Raw genomic sequence first — 16,363 nt, 5'->3', positions numbered from 1 at the left:
AAGGTGCATTACTGCATTGGCCGATGACTAGTTATATTTGTCCCGAGGATATTGTTGGGACCTAATATCTGCAGGCCACTCTAACAAGGACTAGCAGGGCAACTGAGCTGGCAGCACTGGAATTTTCATTGGGATGTACAGGATAAGTAATCATTTTGAGTATTCCCTTCTCCATGTCATTTTTTTTTTTTTAAATCTTAAACAGCTTGAAATGTATCTATAATTTCTTCACAGAACATTATTGCTGCAGGCCACTGATCAAAGGCTGATGGTATTACTGTTGTCGCAGCATTAGAATCATGAGTTATTTACAAGAAAAATAATATTTTTTCATTATTCACTACTCTATGTACATTTTTTAACAAATCCCAGAAAATTACTTAAAAAGTATACATATAACTTATGTACAGAATATTGGTTAGGTATATCACATTCAACAACACAATACTAATATATGAGTAAAAAACATGGTTAACATATCAGCTTTAGTAATTCATTATTAGAACATGCAGACCTTTTTCAGACTTAAAAGCTTAAAGTTTTAAGAAAATCCCATTAATAATACATTTTACTACATTCTTATTTTACTTTCACCCATTACACTTCTGTACAAAAAGACATGCATTAAATATAGTTCTCAGCTACATTTCCTAAATTGTGAGCAAATAGATTAGGTACACTAAGAAAAAACATCTAAAAATAACAGCCTCCTCCATAACCCCTCTAGCTGTCCTTTCCATCACCAAGAGAATTGTGTTTTTTGCCATCTTAGTCAAAAATGGTTAATCCATTTGCTCATAATTTGAGAAAAATCATATTAATGTAAACTTCACTAAATGGACTCCTCCAGACTTGTACTGGATACTGGCAAGAGTATGTGTTAAACCTATTATTTTTAAAGTAGTAGTTAAGACTTTCTAAAAACTGAACTTAAAGCAGAGAATTTGTCAAACTCACAAAATATCTACTATCTACCTGAAAACTCCCTGCCGCTAGCAGACTGCTGATATAATAGTCCTGCTCATAGTTGGAAACAGTTTTGCAGGACTTTTGAGCTGACCATACACATGTTACAGCTACCGTCAATCCCTGGCTGCACCTCTGATGATACTAAGGTACATGACTGCATTGGCGATTGACTAGTTATATTTGTCCCGAGGATGTTGTTGGGACCTAATATCTGCAGGCCACTCTAACAAGGACTAGCAGGGCAACTGAGCTGGCAGCACTGGAATTTTTATTGGGATGTATAGGATAAGTAATCATTTTGAGTATTCCCTTCTCCATGTCATTTTTTTTAAAATCTTAAACAGCTTGAATTGTATCTATAATTTCTTCACAGAACATTATTGCTGCAGGCCACTGATCAAAGGCTGATGGTATTACTGTTGTCGCAGCATTAGAATCATGAGTTATTTACAAGAAAAATAATATTTTTTCATTATTCACTACTCTTTGTACATTTTTTCACAAATCCCAGAAAATTACTTAAAAAATATACATATAACTTATGTACAGAACATTGGTTAGGCATATCACATTCAACAACACAATACTAATATATGAGTAAAAAACATGGTTAACATATCAGCTTTAGTAATTCATTATTAGAACATGCAGACCTTTTTCAGACTTAAAAGCTTAAAGTTTTCAGAAAATCCCATTAATAATACTTTTTACTACATTCTTATTTTACTTTCACCCATTACACTTCTGTACAAAAAGACATGCATTAAATATAGTTCTCAGCTACATTTCCTAAACTGTGATCAAATAGCTTAGGTACACTAAGAAAAAACATCTACAGCCTCCTCCATAACCCCTCTAGCTGTCTTTTCCATCACCAAGAGAATTGTTTTTTTTGCCATCTTAGTAAAAAATGGTTAATCCATTTGCTCATAATTTGGGAAAAATCATATTAATGTAAACTTCACTAAATGGACACCTCCAGACTTGTACTGGGTACTGGCAAGAGTATGTGTTAAACCTATTATTTTTAAAGTATCTAAGACTTTCTAAAAACTGAACATAAAGCAGAGAATTTGTCAAACTCACAAAATATCTAGTATTTACCTGAAAACTCCCTGCCGCTAGCAGACTGCTGATATAATAGTCCTGCTCATAGTTGGAAACAGTTTTGCAGGACTTTTGAGCTGACCATACACATGTTACAGCTACCTTCAATCCCTGGCTGCACCTCTGATGATACTAAGGTGCATGACTGCATAGGCGATTGACTAGTTATATTTGTCCCGAGGATGTTGTTGGGACCTAATATCTGCAGGCCACTCTAACAAGGACTAGCAGGGCAACTGAGCTGGCAGCACTGGAATTTTTATTGGGATGTACAGGATAAGTAATCATTTTGAGTATTCCCTTCTCCATGTCTACTTCTTAAAAATCTTAAACTTGAAAAGTATCTATAATTTCTTCACAGAACATTATTGCTGCAGGCCACTGATCAAAGGCTGATGGTATTACTCCTCTGGCAGCATTAGAATCATGGGTTATTTATAAGATAAATAATAATTGTTCAATATTCACTAGTTTTTGTACATTTTTTTCACAAACCCCAGAAAATTACCTAAAAAATATACCTATAACTTATGTACAGAACATTGGTCAGGCATATCACATTTAGTAACACAATACTAATATATGAGTAAAAAACATGGTTAACATATGTTAAGTAATTCATGATTAGAACATGTAGACCTATCTCAGACTTAAAAGCTAAAAAAAAGTTTACTAAAAATACATTGAATAATACATTTTACAACCATTATTATTTTAATTTCACCCATTACACTGCTGTATAAAAAGACATGCATTAAATATAGTTCTCAGCTACATTTCCTAAATTGTGAGCAAATAGATTAGGTACACTAAGAAAAAACATCTAAAAAATAACAGCCTCCTCCATTACCCCTCTAGCTGTCCTTTCCATCACCAAGAGAATTGTGTTTTTGCCATCTTAGTCAAAAATGGTTAATCCATTTGCTCATAATTTGGGAAAAATCATATTAATGTAAACTTCACTAAATGGACTCCTCCAGACTTGTACTGGATACTGGCAAGAGTATGTGTTAAACCTATTGTTTTTAAAGAAGTAGTTAAGACTTTCTAAAAACTGAACTTAAAGCAGAGAATTTGTCAAACTCACAAAATATCTACTATCTACCTGAAAACTCCCTGCCGCTAGCAGACTGCTGATATAATAGTCCTGCTCATAGTTGGAAACAGTTTTGCAAGACTTTTGAGCTGACCATACACATGTTACAGCTACCACCAATTACTGGCTGCACCTCTGATGATACTAAGGAACATGACTGCATTGGCCATTGACTAGTTATATTTGTCCCGAGGACATTGTTGGGACCTAATATCTGCAGGACACTCTAACAAGGACTAGCAGGGCAACTGAGCTGGCAGCACAGGAATTTTCATTGGGATGTACAGGATAAGTAATAATTTTGAGTATTCCCTTCAACATGTCAATTTTTTTAAAATCTTAAACAGCTTGAAATGTATCTATAATTTCTTCACAGAACATTTTTGCTGCAGGCCACTGATCAAAGGCTGATGGTATTACTGTTGTGGCAGCATTAGAATTATGGGTTATATACAAGATAAATAATAATTTTTCATTGTTCACTACTCTTTGTACATTTTTTCACAAATCACAGAAAATTACAAAAAAAAATATACATATAACTTATGTACAGAACATTGGTCAGGCATATCACATTCAACAACACAATACTAATATATGAGTAAAAAACATGGTTAACATATCAGCTTTAGTAATTCATGATTAGAACATGTAGACCTATCTCGGACTTAAAAGCTTAAAAAAAGTTTACTGAAAATACCTTGAATAATACATTTTACTACCATTCTTATTTTAATTTCACCCATTACACTGCTGTATAAAAATACATGTATTAAATATAGTTCTCAGCTACATTTCCTAAATTGTGGGCAAATATATTAGGTACACTAAGAAAAAACATCTAAAAAATAACAGCCTCCTCCATAACCCCTCTAGCTGTCTTTTCCATCACCAAGAGAATAATTTTTTGCCATTTTAGTAAAAAATGGTTAATCCATTTGCTCATAATTTGGAAAAAATCATATTAATGTAAACCTCACTAAACGGACTCCTCCAGACTTGTACTGGATACTGGCAAGAGTATGTGTTAAACCTATTGTTTTTTAAAAATGAAGTAGTTAAGACTTTCTAAAAACTGAACTTAGAGCAGAGAATTTGTCAAACTCACAAAATATCTACTATCCACCTGAAAACTCCCTGCCGCTAGCAGACTGCTGATATAATAGTCCTGCTCATAGTTGGAAACAGTTTTGCAAGACTTTTGAGCTGACCATACACCTGTTACAGCTACCATCAATTACTGGCTGCACCAGATACTAAGGTGCATGACTGCATTGGCCATTGAATAGTTATATTTGTCCCGAGGATATTGTTGGGACCTAATATCTGCAGGCCACTCTAACAAGGACTAGCAGGGCAACTGAGCTGACAGCACTGGAATTTCCATTGGGATGTATAGGATAAGTAATCATTTTGAGTATTCCCTTCTCCGTGTCCATTTCTTAAAAATCTTAAACAACTTAAAATGTTTCTATAATTTCTGCACAGAACATTATTGCTGCAGTCCACTGAGCAAAGGCTGGTGGTATTACTGTTGTGGCAGCATTAGAATCATGGGTTATATATAAGATAAGTAACAATTTTTCATTATTTACTAGTGCTTGTACATTTTTTTCAGAAATCCTGGACAATTACTTAAAAAATGTACCTATAACTTATGTACAGAACATTGGTCAGGCATATCACATTCAATAACACAATACTCATATATGTGTAAGAAACATGTTTAATATATCAGCTTTAGATATTCATGATTAGAACATACTATAGACCTACAGCAGACTTAGAAGCTTAAAAAAGTTAACTGAAAATACACATTGAAGCTTACTTTTTACTACCTTTGTTATTCTACCTTATTACCAAAAATGATAATATTATTTCCTTTAATAACTCAGTTTTAAAATCTAAAGAATTACAATTACAGTATAAACCTTAATTTTTACCCACTAAACTGCTTTATAAAGACATGTATTAATTTAATCTCTTAACTACTTTTCCTTAATTATAAGCAAATAGATCAGGTACACTTAGCAAAAACATCTAAAAAATATCAGCCTCCTCCATAACCTCTTTGTCCTTTCCATCACCAAGAGAAGCGTGTTTTCTGCCATCTTAAAAAAAAAACCAGTCAATCTGTTTGTTCATAATTTAAAAAATCTCCTATTTGTTATTTTATCATTGCCCTTAGGACTCCTTTTGCCTTTTGAACTTAGTAGTATAATATTGTATATATTATATAGTATGCAGTATATAGTAGGTATATATCAGACATCTAATTTTTAAAGGATTTGTCCAACATTTTTCAAAACTGAGTCATGCAATAGGTTAGAGCAGGAGATCAGATCTGTATTATTACATCTCACACACTGAGAAAAAGTATATTGTGGAGACATGGTCTTCTTACCGGTGAGTGTTGCTGCCTGCCTATGATTGTTGAGCATCATACATAACACTCACTTGGAGTAAAAAAAAAGTTAACTCATTAGGTGTGAAATACATTCCTTGATAATGTCTTTGCAACAAAGGGTCAAAATTAAAGAAAAAGTTTTTATCCACTTTTTCAACCATTATTACTCTGTGTCCAGTTGAACAAGAAAAGGTTAGTGCAAAGTTCTTTTTTTATCTGTGCTGGTTGATTACCGTATATACTCGAGTATAAGCCGAGATTTTCAGCCCAAATTTTTGGGCTGAAAGTGCCCCTCTCGGCTTATACTCGAGTCACGGTCGGCGGTGAGGTCGGCGGGTGAGGGGGAGAGGGCGCTGAGGCACACTCACCTAGTCCCGGCAATCCTGACGCTCCCCCTGCCTGTCACACTGTCTTCGGGTGCCGCAGCTCTTCCCCTGTTCAGCGGTCACGTGGGACCGCTCATTAGAGAAATGATTATGGACTCCACTCCCATAGGGGTGGAGCCGCAAATTCATTTCTCTAATCAGCTGTGCCAGTGACCGCTGACAGAGGAAGAGCTGCGGCACCCGGAGACAGTGTGACAGGCAGGGGGAGCGCCAGGAGCGCCGGGACTAGGTGAGTATTTTATATTCACCTGTCCACGTTCCACACGCCAGGCGCCGCTCTGTCTTCCCGTCCTCTGGCTCTGACTGTGCAGGTCAGAGGGCGCGATGACGCATATAGTGTGCGCGCCGCCCTCTGCCTGATCAGTCAGTGCAGAGAGACGCCGGGACGGGACGCTGAGGAGCTGCAAGCAAGAGAGGTGAGTATGTGTTTTGTTTTTTTTATTGCAGCAGCAGCAGCAATGGCACAGATTTATGTGGAGTATCTATGGGGCAACGGTGCAGAGCACTATATATGGCACAGATTTATATGGCACATCTATGGGGCAACGGTGCAGATCACTATATATGGCACAGATTTATATGGCACATCTATGGGGCAACGGTGCAGAGCATTATATATGGCACAGATTTATGTGGCGTATCTATGGGGCAACGGTGCAGAGCATTATATATGGCACAGATTTATATGGCACATCTATGGGGCAACGGTGCAGAGCATTATATATGGCACAGATTTATGTGGCGTATCTATGGGGCAACGGTGCAGAGCATTATATATGGCACAGATTTATGTGGAGTATCTATGGGGCAACGGTGCAGAGCATTATATATGGCACAGATTTATGTGGCGTATCTATGGGGCAACGGTGCAGAGCACTATATATGGCACAGATTTATGTGGCGTATCTATGGGGCAACGGTGCAGAGCATTATATATGGCACAGATTTATGTGGAGTATCTATGGGGCAACGGTGCAGATCATTATATATGGCACAGATTTATATGGCACATCTATGGGGCAACGGTGCAGAGCATTATATATGGCACAGATTTATATGGCACATCTATGGGGCAACGGTGCAGAGCATTATATATGGCACAGATTTATATGGCACATCTATGGGGCAATAATGAACAGTGCAGAGCATATATGGCACTGCTTATATGGAGCATCTATGGGGCCATAATGAACGGTGCAGAGCATTGTATATGGGGCATCTATGGGGCCATAATGAATGGTGCAGAGCAATGGCACAGCTTTATAAGGAGCATCTATGGGGCCATAATGAATGGTGCAGAGCATTCTATATGGCACAGCTATATATGGAGCATCTATGGGGCAATAATCAACGGTATGGAGCATTATATATGGCACAGCTTTATATGGAACCTCCTTTGGGGCAATAATGAACGGTATGGAGCATCTATTTTTATTTTTGAAATTCACTGGTAGCTGCTGTATTTTCCACCCTAGGCTTATACTCGAGTCAATAAGTTTTCCCAGTTTTTTGTGGCAAAATTAGGGGGGTCGGCTTACACTCGGGTCGGCTTATACTCGAGTATATACGGTATTTAATCCCACTCCTCACTTATCCTCCGCTTACACCCTCTACAAATTCCTACCCTGGCTTTCAATTCCCAACAAATCCAGTTTAAACTAGTAATAATGACTGACATAGCCTACCATATTCTGATTCCTCCATACATTTAACAACTATTGTCCAAATACCTTCCCACACATCATCTCCGGCCCCTTCAACACCTCCTATGCTTCTCCGCTCTCAGACGTTCTTCTTTCAGTCACCTCAAAGATTTATTTTGAGCATTTCCCATCCTATGGGATTCAATGCCTCAGCATATCTGATTGTCTCCCACAATGGAAAACTTCAGATGTAACCTAAAATCTAAACTCTTCAGAAAAGACTACAGCCTGCAATGTTCTGCTTCTAGATCACACCAACCTAGCAGTTGCAACCTCCCAACATACTGTCTCATTCCTCATTACCCTGTAGATTGTAAGCCAACAAGGCCAGTGTTCTCTTCCTCTCTGTACCAGTCTGTAATAGTTTGCCTATTGTAATTTATATCTTTATTTTGGATGTAAACCCTTTTCACATGTACAGCTTAATGGAACCAATGGTCCTTTAACAATAAATAATAAAAGGAGATAACAGTTACTGTTCATTAAAGTCAAAGGAGCGGAGAAGGTAGGAGCTAGAAGCAGGAACAGAAATCCTGCTGCAAGTTCTCCTGAAATGACAGTTACTGTATAAAGGAACCTCTCATATTGCACATGAAGTGAGATCTGAGGGCATGATGGTATAGAATAGAAGCTGAGCAGAATTGTATATGTTTTTTGGAAAAACTTCAGTATGCCTTGTATTTTACTTATTGAAATCCTTCCTGTTTGTATGAAATAATCCAGTGTTCGATCCTCCTCAGTAATTGACAGCTGTCTCTGCATACACAGTCATACAGGGAAGACTGTCAATCACTGAATAGTACTGCCCACTGGACTCATATGCATACAGTCACCAAAGATTTTAATGAATAAAATACTGACAATTTTCACAACAAAATGTATACCAGCCTGAACAGCTCCTCCTGCTGTATAACATCCATCCTTCAGATCAAATGCCATTTTCAAGATTTCAAGATGACAGGTTCCCTTTAATCCCTTAAGCCCCGAGGGTGGTTTACACGTTAATGACCGGGCCGATTTTTACAATTCTGACCACTGTCCCTTTATGAGGTTATAACTCTGGAACGCTTCAACAGGTCTTGGCGATTCTGACAATGTTTTCTCATGAGATATTGTACTTCATGATAATGGTAAAATTTATTCGATATAACTTGCGTTTATTTGTGAAAAAAACGGAAACTTTTGCAAAAATTTCGAAAATTTTGCAATTTTCCAACTTTGAATTTTTATGCCCTTAAATCACAGAGATCTGTCACACAAAATACTTAATAAATAACATTTCCCACATGTCTACTTTACATCAGCACAATTTTGGAACCAACATTTTTTTTTGTTAGGGAGTTATAAGGGTTAAAAGTTGACCAGAAATTTCTCATTTTTACAACACCATTTTTTTTTTAGGGACCACATCTCATTTGAAGTCATTTTGAGGGGTCTATATGATAGAAAATACCCAAGTGTGATACCATTCTAAAAACGGCACCCATCAAGGTGCTCAAAACCACATTCAAGAACTTTATTAACCCTTCAGGTGTTTCACAGGAATTTTTGGAATGTTTAAATAAAAATGAACATTTAACTTTTTTTCACACAAAATTTATTTCAGCTCCAATTTGTTTTATTTTACCAAGGGTAACAGGAGAAAATGGACCCCAAAAGTTGTTGTACAATTTGTCCTGAGTACGCTGATACCCCATATGTGGGGGTAAACCACTGTTTGGGCGCATGGCAGAGCTCGGAAGGAAAGGAGCGCCATTTGACTTTTCAATGCAAAATTGACTGGAATTGAGATGGGACGCCATGTTGCGTTTGGAGAGCCCCTGATGTGCCTAAACATTGCATGTGTCTGACAGCAGCACAGGGGGGGCATGTGTCTGCCAGCAGCACAGGGGGAATATAGTGACCGGGGGGGCCTGTACCTGCCAGCAGCACTGGGGGGGCATATAGTGACCGGGGGGCTGTACCTGTCAGCAGTAGGGTTGAGCGACTTTTACTTTTTTCGGATCGAAAATGGTAAGATGGCGGTTATACCCCCACCCCCTGTGACACCACAGAAAGCAAGACGAGACCTATGTCATCACGTTGCCCACACTCCTTCATTGGCTGAAAAATGGCAGTTAAAGCGTCATATGAAACGCGACTTTGGCGCGAAGATCGCCGACCGCATGGCCGATCCCACACTGGGATCGGCTCTGGTTTCACGAAACCGGACTTTGCCGAAAGTCGGCGACTTATGAAATTGACCGATCCGTTTCGCTCAACCCTAGTCAGCAGCGCAGGGGGGCATATTGTGACTGGGGGGCATGTGCCTGCCAGCAGCACAGGGGGGCATGTCCCTGCCAGCACAAGGGGGCATATTGTGACCAGGGGGGCACTGTGCTGTGCCGATCACATGATCGGATGTCAGCACAGACACAGGAAGCAACCGAGAAGCTGTGAGCACAGAGCCATCAGGGGAAGGTGAGTTAAGTGTTTGTTATTTTATAATGTGCCTGCCAGCAGCACAGGGGGGGAGCATGTGCCTGCCAGCAGCACAGGGGGGGCATATAAGAGTGACCGGGGGCCATATCCATGATGGGAGTGGGGGGGAGATGCAGGCACATGTAATATTCGCTGCTCCCCTGTGAATCAACTCGGCACAGGTTCAGCACCGAAGTGATGGACAGCAGGTGCAGTGAATATTACATGAGGCTAATGAGCGGGAGCACAGAACCTCCTGCTGTCTCAGCAGCCCGCAGGCAGCCCACCCCAGCCCCCTGACACCACTCCAGAACCGCCCCCCTCCTCTACTGCACAGAACCCAGATTTGGATTATAAGACGCACCCCCCAGTTTCCCCCAAAATTTTGGGGAACAAAAGTGCGTCTTTTAGTCCGAAAAATACAGTAATCTGCAAATCAATGTATCATAAAGTTTGTCAAAGCCAAATATCAGGAAGTATCAAAAACAGAGCAGCTTCATTTAAAGCATAACAAACGAACAAGACACAAAAAAATGCACCGTCAAAAATGCAAAAAAAAACTACAAAGAAAAAAAAGCTCTAAAAATGCAATGAAAAAAGCATAGTAAGTATCCCAATTTACTTAAATGGTGCCAAAAAGCTGCAACATCAAAAACTCACCAAAAGCTCATCGTGGGAACGTAGCACTGTAAATATTTTGCAGACATCAACTTTTTAATTAGGTTTTCCACATAACTGGTGTCTATTGTAGCTGAAATCTAGACCAGCTCATGACTGGGGGAATTTGTACATTTTGGTGCATAGACGGCGTACAGATAGGCCAAATTTATTTTGCCCACCTCACGGCAGGTGAATTTTATACTTTAGTTTAAGACAACAGTAAAACATGTCGGTCTTCATAAATCTCCCTCTATGTTTTTCTCTGTGCCACTGACCTGTGCTACTATAGTTGATGTCCTCTCCTGGAAGGTAGAATTCCTAATCATTGTTCTCCACTTTTCAACAAATGGCCTCAGTCCAGCTAGAAGAAACTTGCCAAATAACATGGAGGCTGATAAGGTCATGACCAGCGGCTACTTGTGAATATCGGGACGCCTGTGACATCTCATGATGGCTTCTCCTCCTGGTCTGAGTCGTGTTCCTCTCTGTGTAGAGCTGCGGCAGGAATGAGAGGTCTGACCTCAGCGCAGAGGCTCCTAAAGAACAAGATCCCATTGTGATGTCATGCATAGAATTCCATCCCATTGTGATGTCATTGATCAACATCTAATCCAGGCCCAGTTTTCTATATGTAACTGCAACACTTATATTATATACTATAAGATAAAATCTATATTTTATATAATAAAAGTGATTATTATCTATACAGTAATAATCTGCAGCAGATGAGGGGTGTAACATAATATTGTGCATCTTCCTGTATCCAAGTAGAAAAATCTATTTCTTTTACATTCTGGATTGCTCTTTCGCTCTGAGTTTGCAGGTAAAATCTATATTCAGTGACTAGAGATTTCCATGTTAATAAGCAATGAGATGAAAGTTGCTGCTCTTGACAGTCTATGGAGCGGGGAGGAGGGAGGAGCTAGAGGCAGCACAGACATCCTGCTGCCTGCTCAACTCAAATGACAGTTACACAATAAAGGGAACCTGTCATGTTCTACGTGCAGTGTGATCTATGGAAATGACAATATAGAGAAGCTGAGCAGACTCATATGTCCAGGGGTGGACCTACAAGTGATTGACAGCTGTTTCTGCATGCACCATCATACAGGGAAATCAGTCAGTCACTACTAGGACCACACACTGGGATATTTGCATGTAAACATCAGGGATTTCTATGAATAAAATGCTAATTTTACTGAAATCATTGTTCTCCACTTTTCAACAAATGTCCTTAGTCCGGCTAGAAGAAACTTGCCAAATAACATGGAGGCTGATAAGGCCATGACCAGCGGCTGCTTGTGAAAATCGGGACGCCTGTGACATCTCATGATGGCTTCTCCTCCTGGTCTGAGTCGTGTTCCTCTCTGTGTAGAGCTGCGGCAGGAATGAGAGGTCTGACCTCAGCGCAGAGGCTCCTAAAGAAGAGGATCCCATTGTGATGTCACTGATTGACATCCAATCAAGGCTCAGTTTTCTATATGTAGCTGCAACACTTATATTATATACTACAAGAGAAAATATATATTTTATATAATAAAAGTGATTATTATCTATACAGTAATAATCTGCAGCAGATGAGGGGTGCATTCACAAGTTATATACTGACTGGAAATAGTGTTGTATCTCACACACACACAGCAGGTAATTCTAACAAGTTACTTAAAAGAACAGTTCCTCTTTAAAGGGAACCTGTCACCCCCAAAATCGATGGTGAGGTAAGCTCACCGGCATCAGGGGCTTATCTACAGCATTCTGTAATGCTTTAGATAAGCCGCCGATGTTACCTGAAAGAGGAGAAAAAGACGTTAGATTATACTCACCCAGGGGTGGTCCCGCTCTGATGGGCGTCTCAGGTCCGGTACAGCGCCTCCCATCTTCATTCCATGATGTCCTCTTCTGGTCTTCATGCCACGGCTCCGGGGCAGGTGTACTTTGTCTGCCCTGTTGAGGACAGAGCAAAGTACTGCAGTGCGCAGGCGCCGGAAAGGTCAGAGAGGCCCGGCGCCTGCGCACTGCAGTACTTTGCTCTGCCCTCAATAGGGCAGACAAAGTACCCCTGCGCCAGAGCCGCGGCAGGAAGACCAGAAGAGGACGTCATGGAATGAAGATAGGAGGCGCCGGAGCAGACCTGAGACACCCATCCAACTGGACCGCAGCGGGAACGCCCCTGGGTGAGTATAATCTAACCTCTTTTTCTCCTCTTTCAAGTAACATCGGGGGCTTATCTACAGCATTACAGAATGCTGTAGATAAGCCCCTGATGACGGTGAGCTTACCTCACCATCGATTTTGGGGGTGACAGGTTCCCTTTAAGAAAGTGCAAACTGATGTGGCCTTTGCCTTCTGGACCCCTGTGTTCTTTGAACTGGGAAGTAATATAAGTATTTTCCAGAATACCTGCTTATAAATAGTTTCTCCACATAACTGGTGTCCATTGTAGCTGAAATCTAAGCCAGCTCATAACTGGGGGAATTTGTACATTTTGGTGCATAGACAGTCTACAGATGGGCCAAATTAATTTTGTAAACCTCATGGGAGGAGAGTTTTGGATTAAGACGAGCATATGACATGTTGACCCTATAAATCTCCCTCTATGTTTTTCTATTCTGAGCCACTGACCTTTTACTATGGTTGATGTCCTGTCCTGCAAAGTACAATTCCTAATCATTGTTCTCCACTTTTCAACAAATGTCCTCAGTCCGGTTAGAAGTGCCAAACAACATGGAGGCTGATAAGGTCATGACCAGCGCCTACTTGTGACATCTCATGATGGCTTCTCCTCCTGGTCTGAGCCGTGTTCCTCTCTGTGTAGAGCTGCGGCAGGAATGAGAGGTCTGACTTCAGCGCTGAGGCTCCTAAACAAGAGGATCACATTGTGATGTCATGCATAGAATTCCATCCCATTGTGATGTCATTGATCAACATCTAATCAAGGCTCAGTTTTCTATATGTAACTGCAACACTTATATTATATACTATAAGATAAAATCTATATTTTATATAATAAAAGTGATTATTATCTATACAGTAATAATCTGCAGCAGATGAGGGGTGCAGACACAAGTTATATAACGACCGGAAATAGTGTTGTATCTCATACACACACAGCAGGTAATTCTAACAAGTTACTTAAAAGAACAGTTCCTCTATAAGAAAGCGCAAACTGATGTGGCCTTTGCCTTCTGGACCCCTGTGCTCTTTGAACTGGGAATTGATCAACATCTAATCCATGCCCAGTTTGCTTTATGTGGCAGCCTAACTTAGAGGTTAGATTTATATATCAGGTGAAACGCATTCATCATTTAAAAAATAAATCATGTTTCAAGTATCTGAGGTTCGTAATGTGAGATTTTGCCAAACTTGGGCACCAGGCAGTACACAAAGGGCAGCTGCTGCAAAACCTCTTTTTAAAGAGTAAACAGAAAGTATATTGGCTGATGTAAATAGCCCCAATTTTACATCAGTTTTCTATAATGAAGTTCTTCTGAGTGAAAAGAGTGTACTATGATGAAGTGTATACTATAATATTCTCTAGCAGGTGAGCTGTATATTATAAAATTCTCTAGCAGGTGAGCTGTATTTTATAATATTCTACAGCCAGAGAGCTGTATATTATAATATTCTGCAGTGGATGAAAAGTATATTATAATACTCTGCAGCGTGTGAGCTGTATATTATAATATTCTGCAGCAGTTGAGCTGTATGTTATAATATTCTGCAGCGTGTAAGCTGTATATTATAATATTCTGCAGCAGGTGAGCTGTATACTATAATAATCTGCAGCAGGTGAGTTGTATATTATAATATTCTGCAGCATGTGAGCTGTATATTATAACATTCTGCAGCAGTTGAGCTGTATACTATAATATTCTGCAGCGTGTAAGCTGTATATTATAATATTCTGCAGCAGGTGAGCTGTATACTATAATAATCTGCAGCAGGTGAGTTGTATATTATAATATTCTGCAGGACGTGAGCTGTATATTATAACATTCTGCAGCAGTTGAGCTGTATACTATAATATTCTGCAGCAGGTGAGCTGTATATTATCATATTCTGCAGCATGTCAGCTGTATATTATAATATCCTGCAGCAGTTGAGCTGTCTACTATAATATTCTGCAGCAGGTGAGCTGTATATTATAATATTCTGCAGCAGTTGAGCTGTATACTATAATATTCTACAGCAGATGAGCTGTATACTATAATATTCTGAAGCAGATGAGCTGTATATTATAATATTCTGAAGCTTGTGAGCTGTATATCATAACATTCTGCAGCAGGTGAGCTGTATACTGTAATATTCTGCAGCAGGAAAGCTGTATATTATATTCTGCAACAGGTGAGCTGTATATTCTAATATTATGCAGCAGGTGAGCTGTATATTGTGATGTTATTCAGCAGGTGCGCTGTAAATTATAATATTCTACAGCAGATGAGCAGTATATTATAATATTCTGCAGCAGGTGAGCTGTATGTTGAAGTATTGTGCAGCAGGTGAGCTGTATATTATAACATTATAGAGCAGGTGAGCTGTATATTATAATATTCTGCAGCAGGTGAGCTGTATATTATAATATTCGGCAGTAGGTGAGCTGTATATTATAATATTCTGATGCAGGTGAGCTGTATATTATAATATTATTCAGCAGGTGAGCTGTATATTATTCTACAGCAGGTGAGCTTTATATTATAATATTCTGCAGCAGATAAGCTGTATATTATAATATTCTGCAGCAGGTGATCTGTATATTATATTCTGCAGCAGGTGAGCTGTATATTATAGTATTCTGCAGCAGGTGAGCTGAATATTATATTATTCAGCAGGTGAGCTGTATATTATAGTATTCTGCAGAAGTTGAGCTGTATATTATAATATTGAGTAGCAGGTGAGCTGTATATTATAATATTCTGCAGCAGATGAGTTACATATTATAATATTATTCAGAAGGTGAGCTGTATATTATAACATTTTATAGAAGAAAAGATGTATATTATAATTTTTCTGCAGCAGGTCAGAATTATAATATTCCACAGCATATGAGCTGTATATTATAATATTCTGCAGCAGCTGAGCTGTATATCATGATATTATTCAGCAGGTAAGCTGTATATTATAATATTCTGCAGTAGATGAGCTATATATTATAATATTCCACAGCATATGAGCTGTATATTATAATATTCTGCAGCAGCTGAGCTGTATATTATAATATTCTGCAGTAGATTAGCTGTATATTATAATATTCTGCAGGAGGTGAGCTGTATATTATAACATTCTGCAGCAGTTGAGCTGTATATTATAAAATTCTACATCAGGTGAGCTGTATATTATAATATTCTGCAGCAGGAGAGCTGTATATTGTAGTATTCTGCAGCGGGTGAGCTGTATATTATATTATTCAGCAGGTGAGCTGTATATTATAATACTCTGCAGCAGATGAGCAGTATATTATAATATTCTGCAGCAGGTGAACTGTATATTATAATATTCTCCAGCAGGTGAGCTGTATATCATGATATTATTCAGCAGGTGAGCTGTATATTATAATATTCTGCAGTAGATGAGCTAT

At 39.0% G+C, this 16,363-nt stretch overlaps 1 long non-coding RNA gene across 1 annotated transcript in view; it reads right to left on the bottom strand.

Moving 5' to 3' along the window:
* The window catches only part of LOC143765043 (uncharacterized), a 117,747-nt gene extending 104,113 nt beyond the window's left edge, over positions 1-13,634 (bottom strand). Inside the window, exons 1-3 of the long non-coding RNA XR_013213317.1 lie at positions 13,411-13,634; positions 12,047-12,206; positions 11,064-11,324 (exon numbers count right to left, since the gene is read on the bottom strand). This is a non-coding gene — a long non-coding RNA (uncharacterized LOC143765043). The remainder of the gene's footprint in view (positions 1-11,063; positions 11,325-12,046; positions 12,207-13,410) is intronic.
* Between the last annotated feature and the right edge of the window lie 2,729 nt (positions 13,635-16,363).

The sequence above is a fragment of the Ranitomeya variabilis genome, chromosome 4 (assembly GCF_051348905.1).
Source record: "Ranitomeya variabilis isolate aRanVar5 chromosome 4, aRanVar5.hap1, whole genome shotgun sequence".
Taxonomy (NCBI): domain Eukaryota; kingdom Metazoa; phylum Chordata; class Amphibia; order Anura; family Dendrobatidae; genus Ranitomeya; species Ranitomeya variabilis.
Note: the sequence above shows the minus strand (reverse complement) of the source record. Positions and strands in the feature narration are given on the sequence as shown.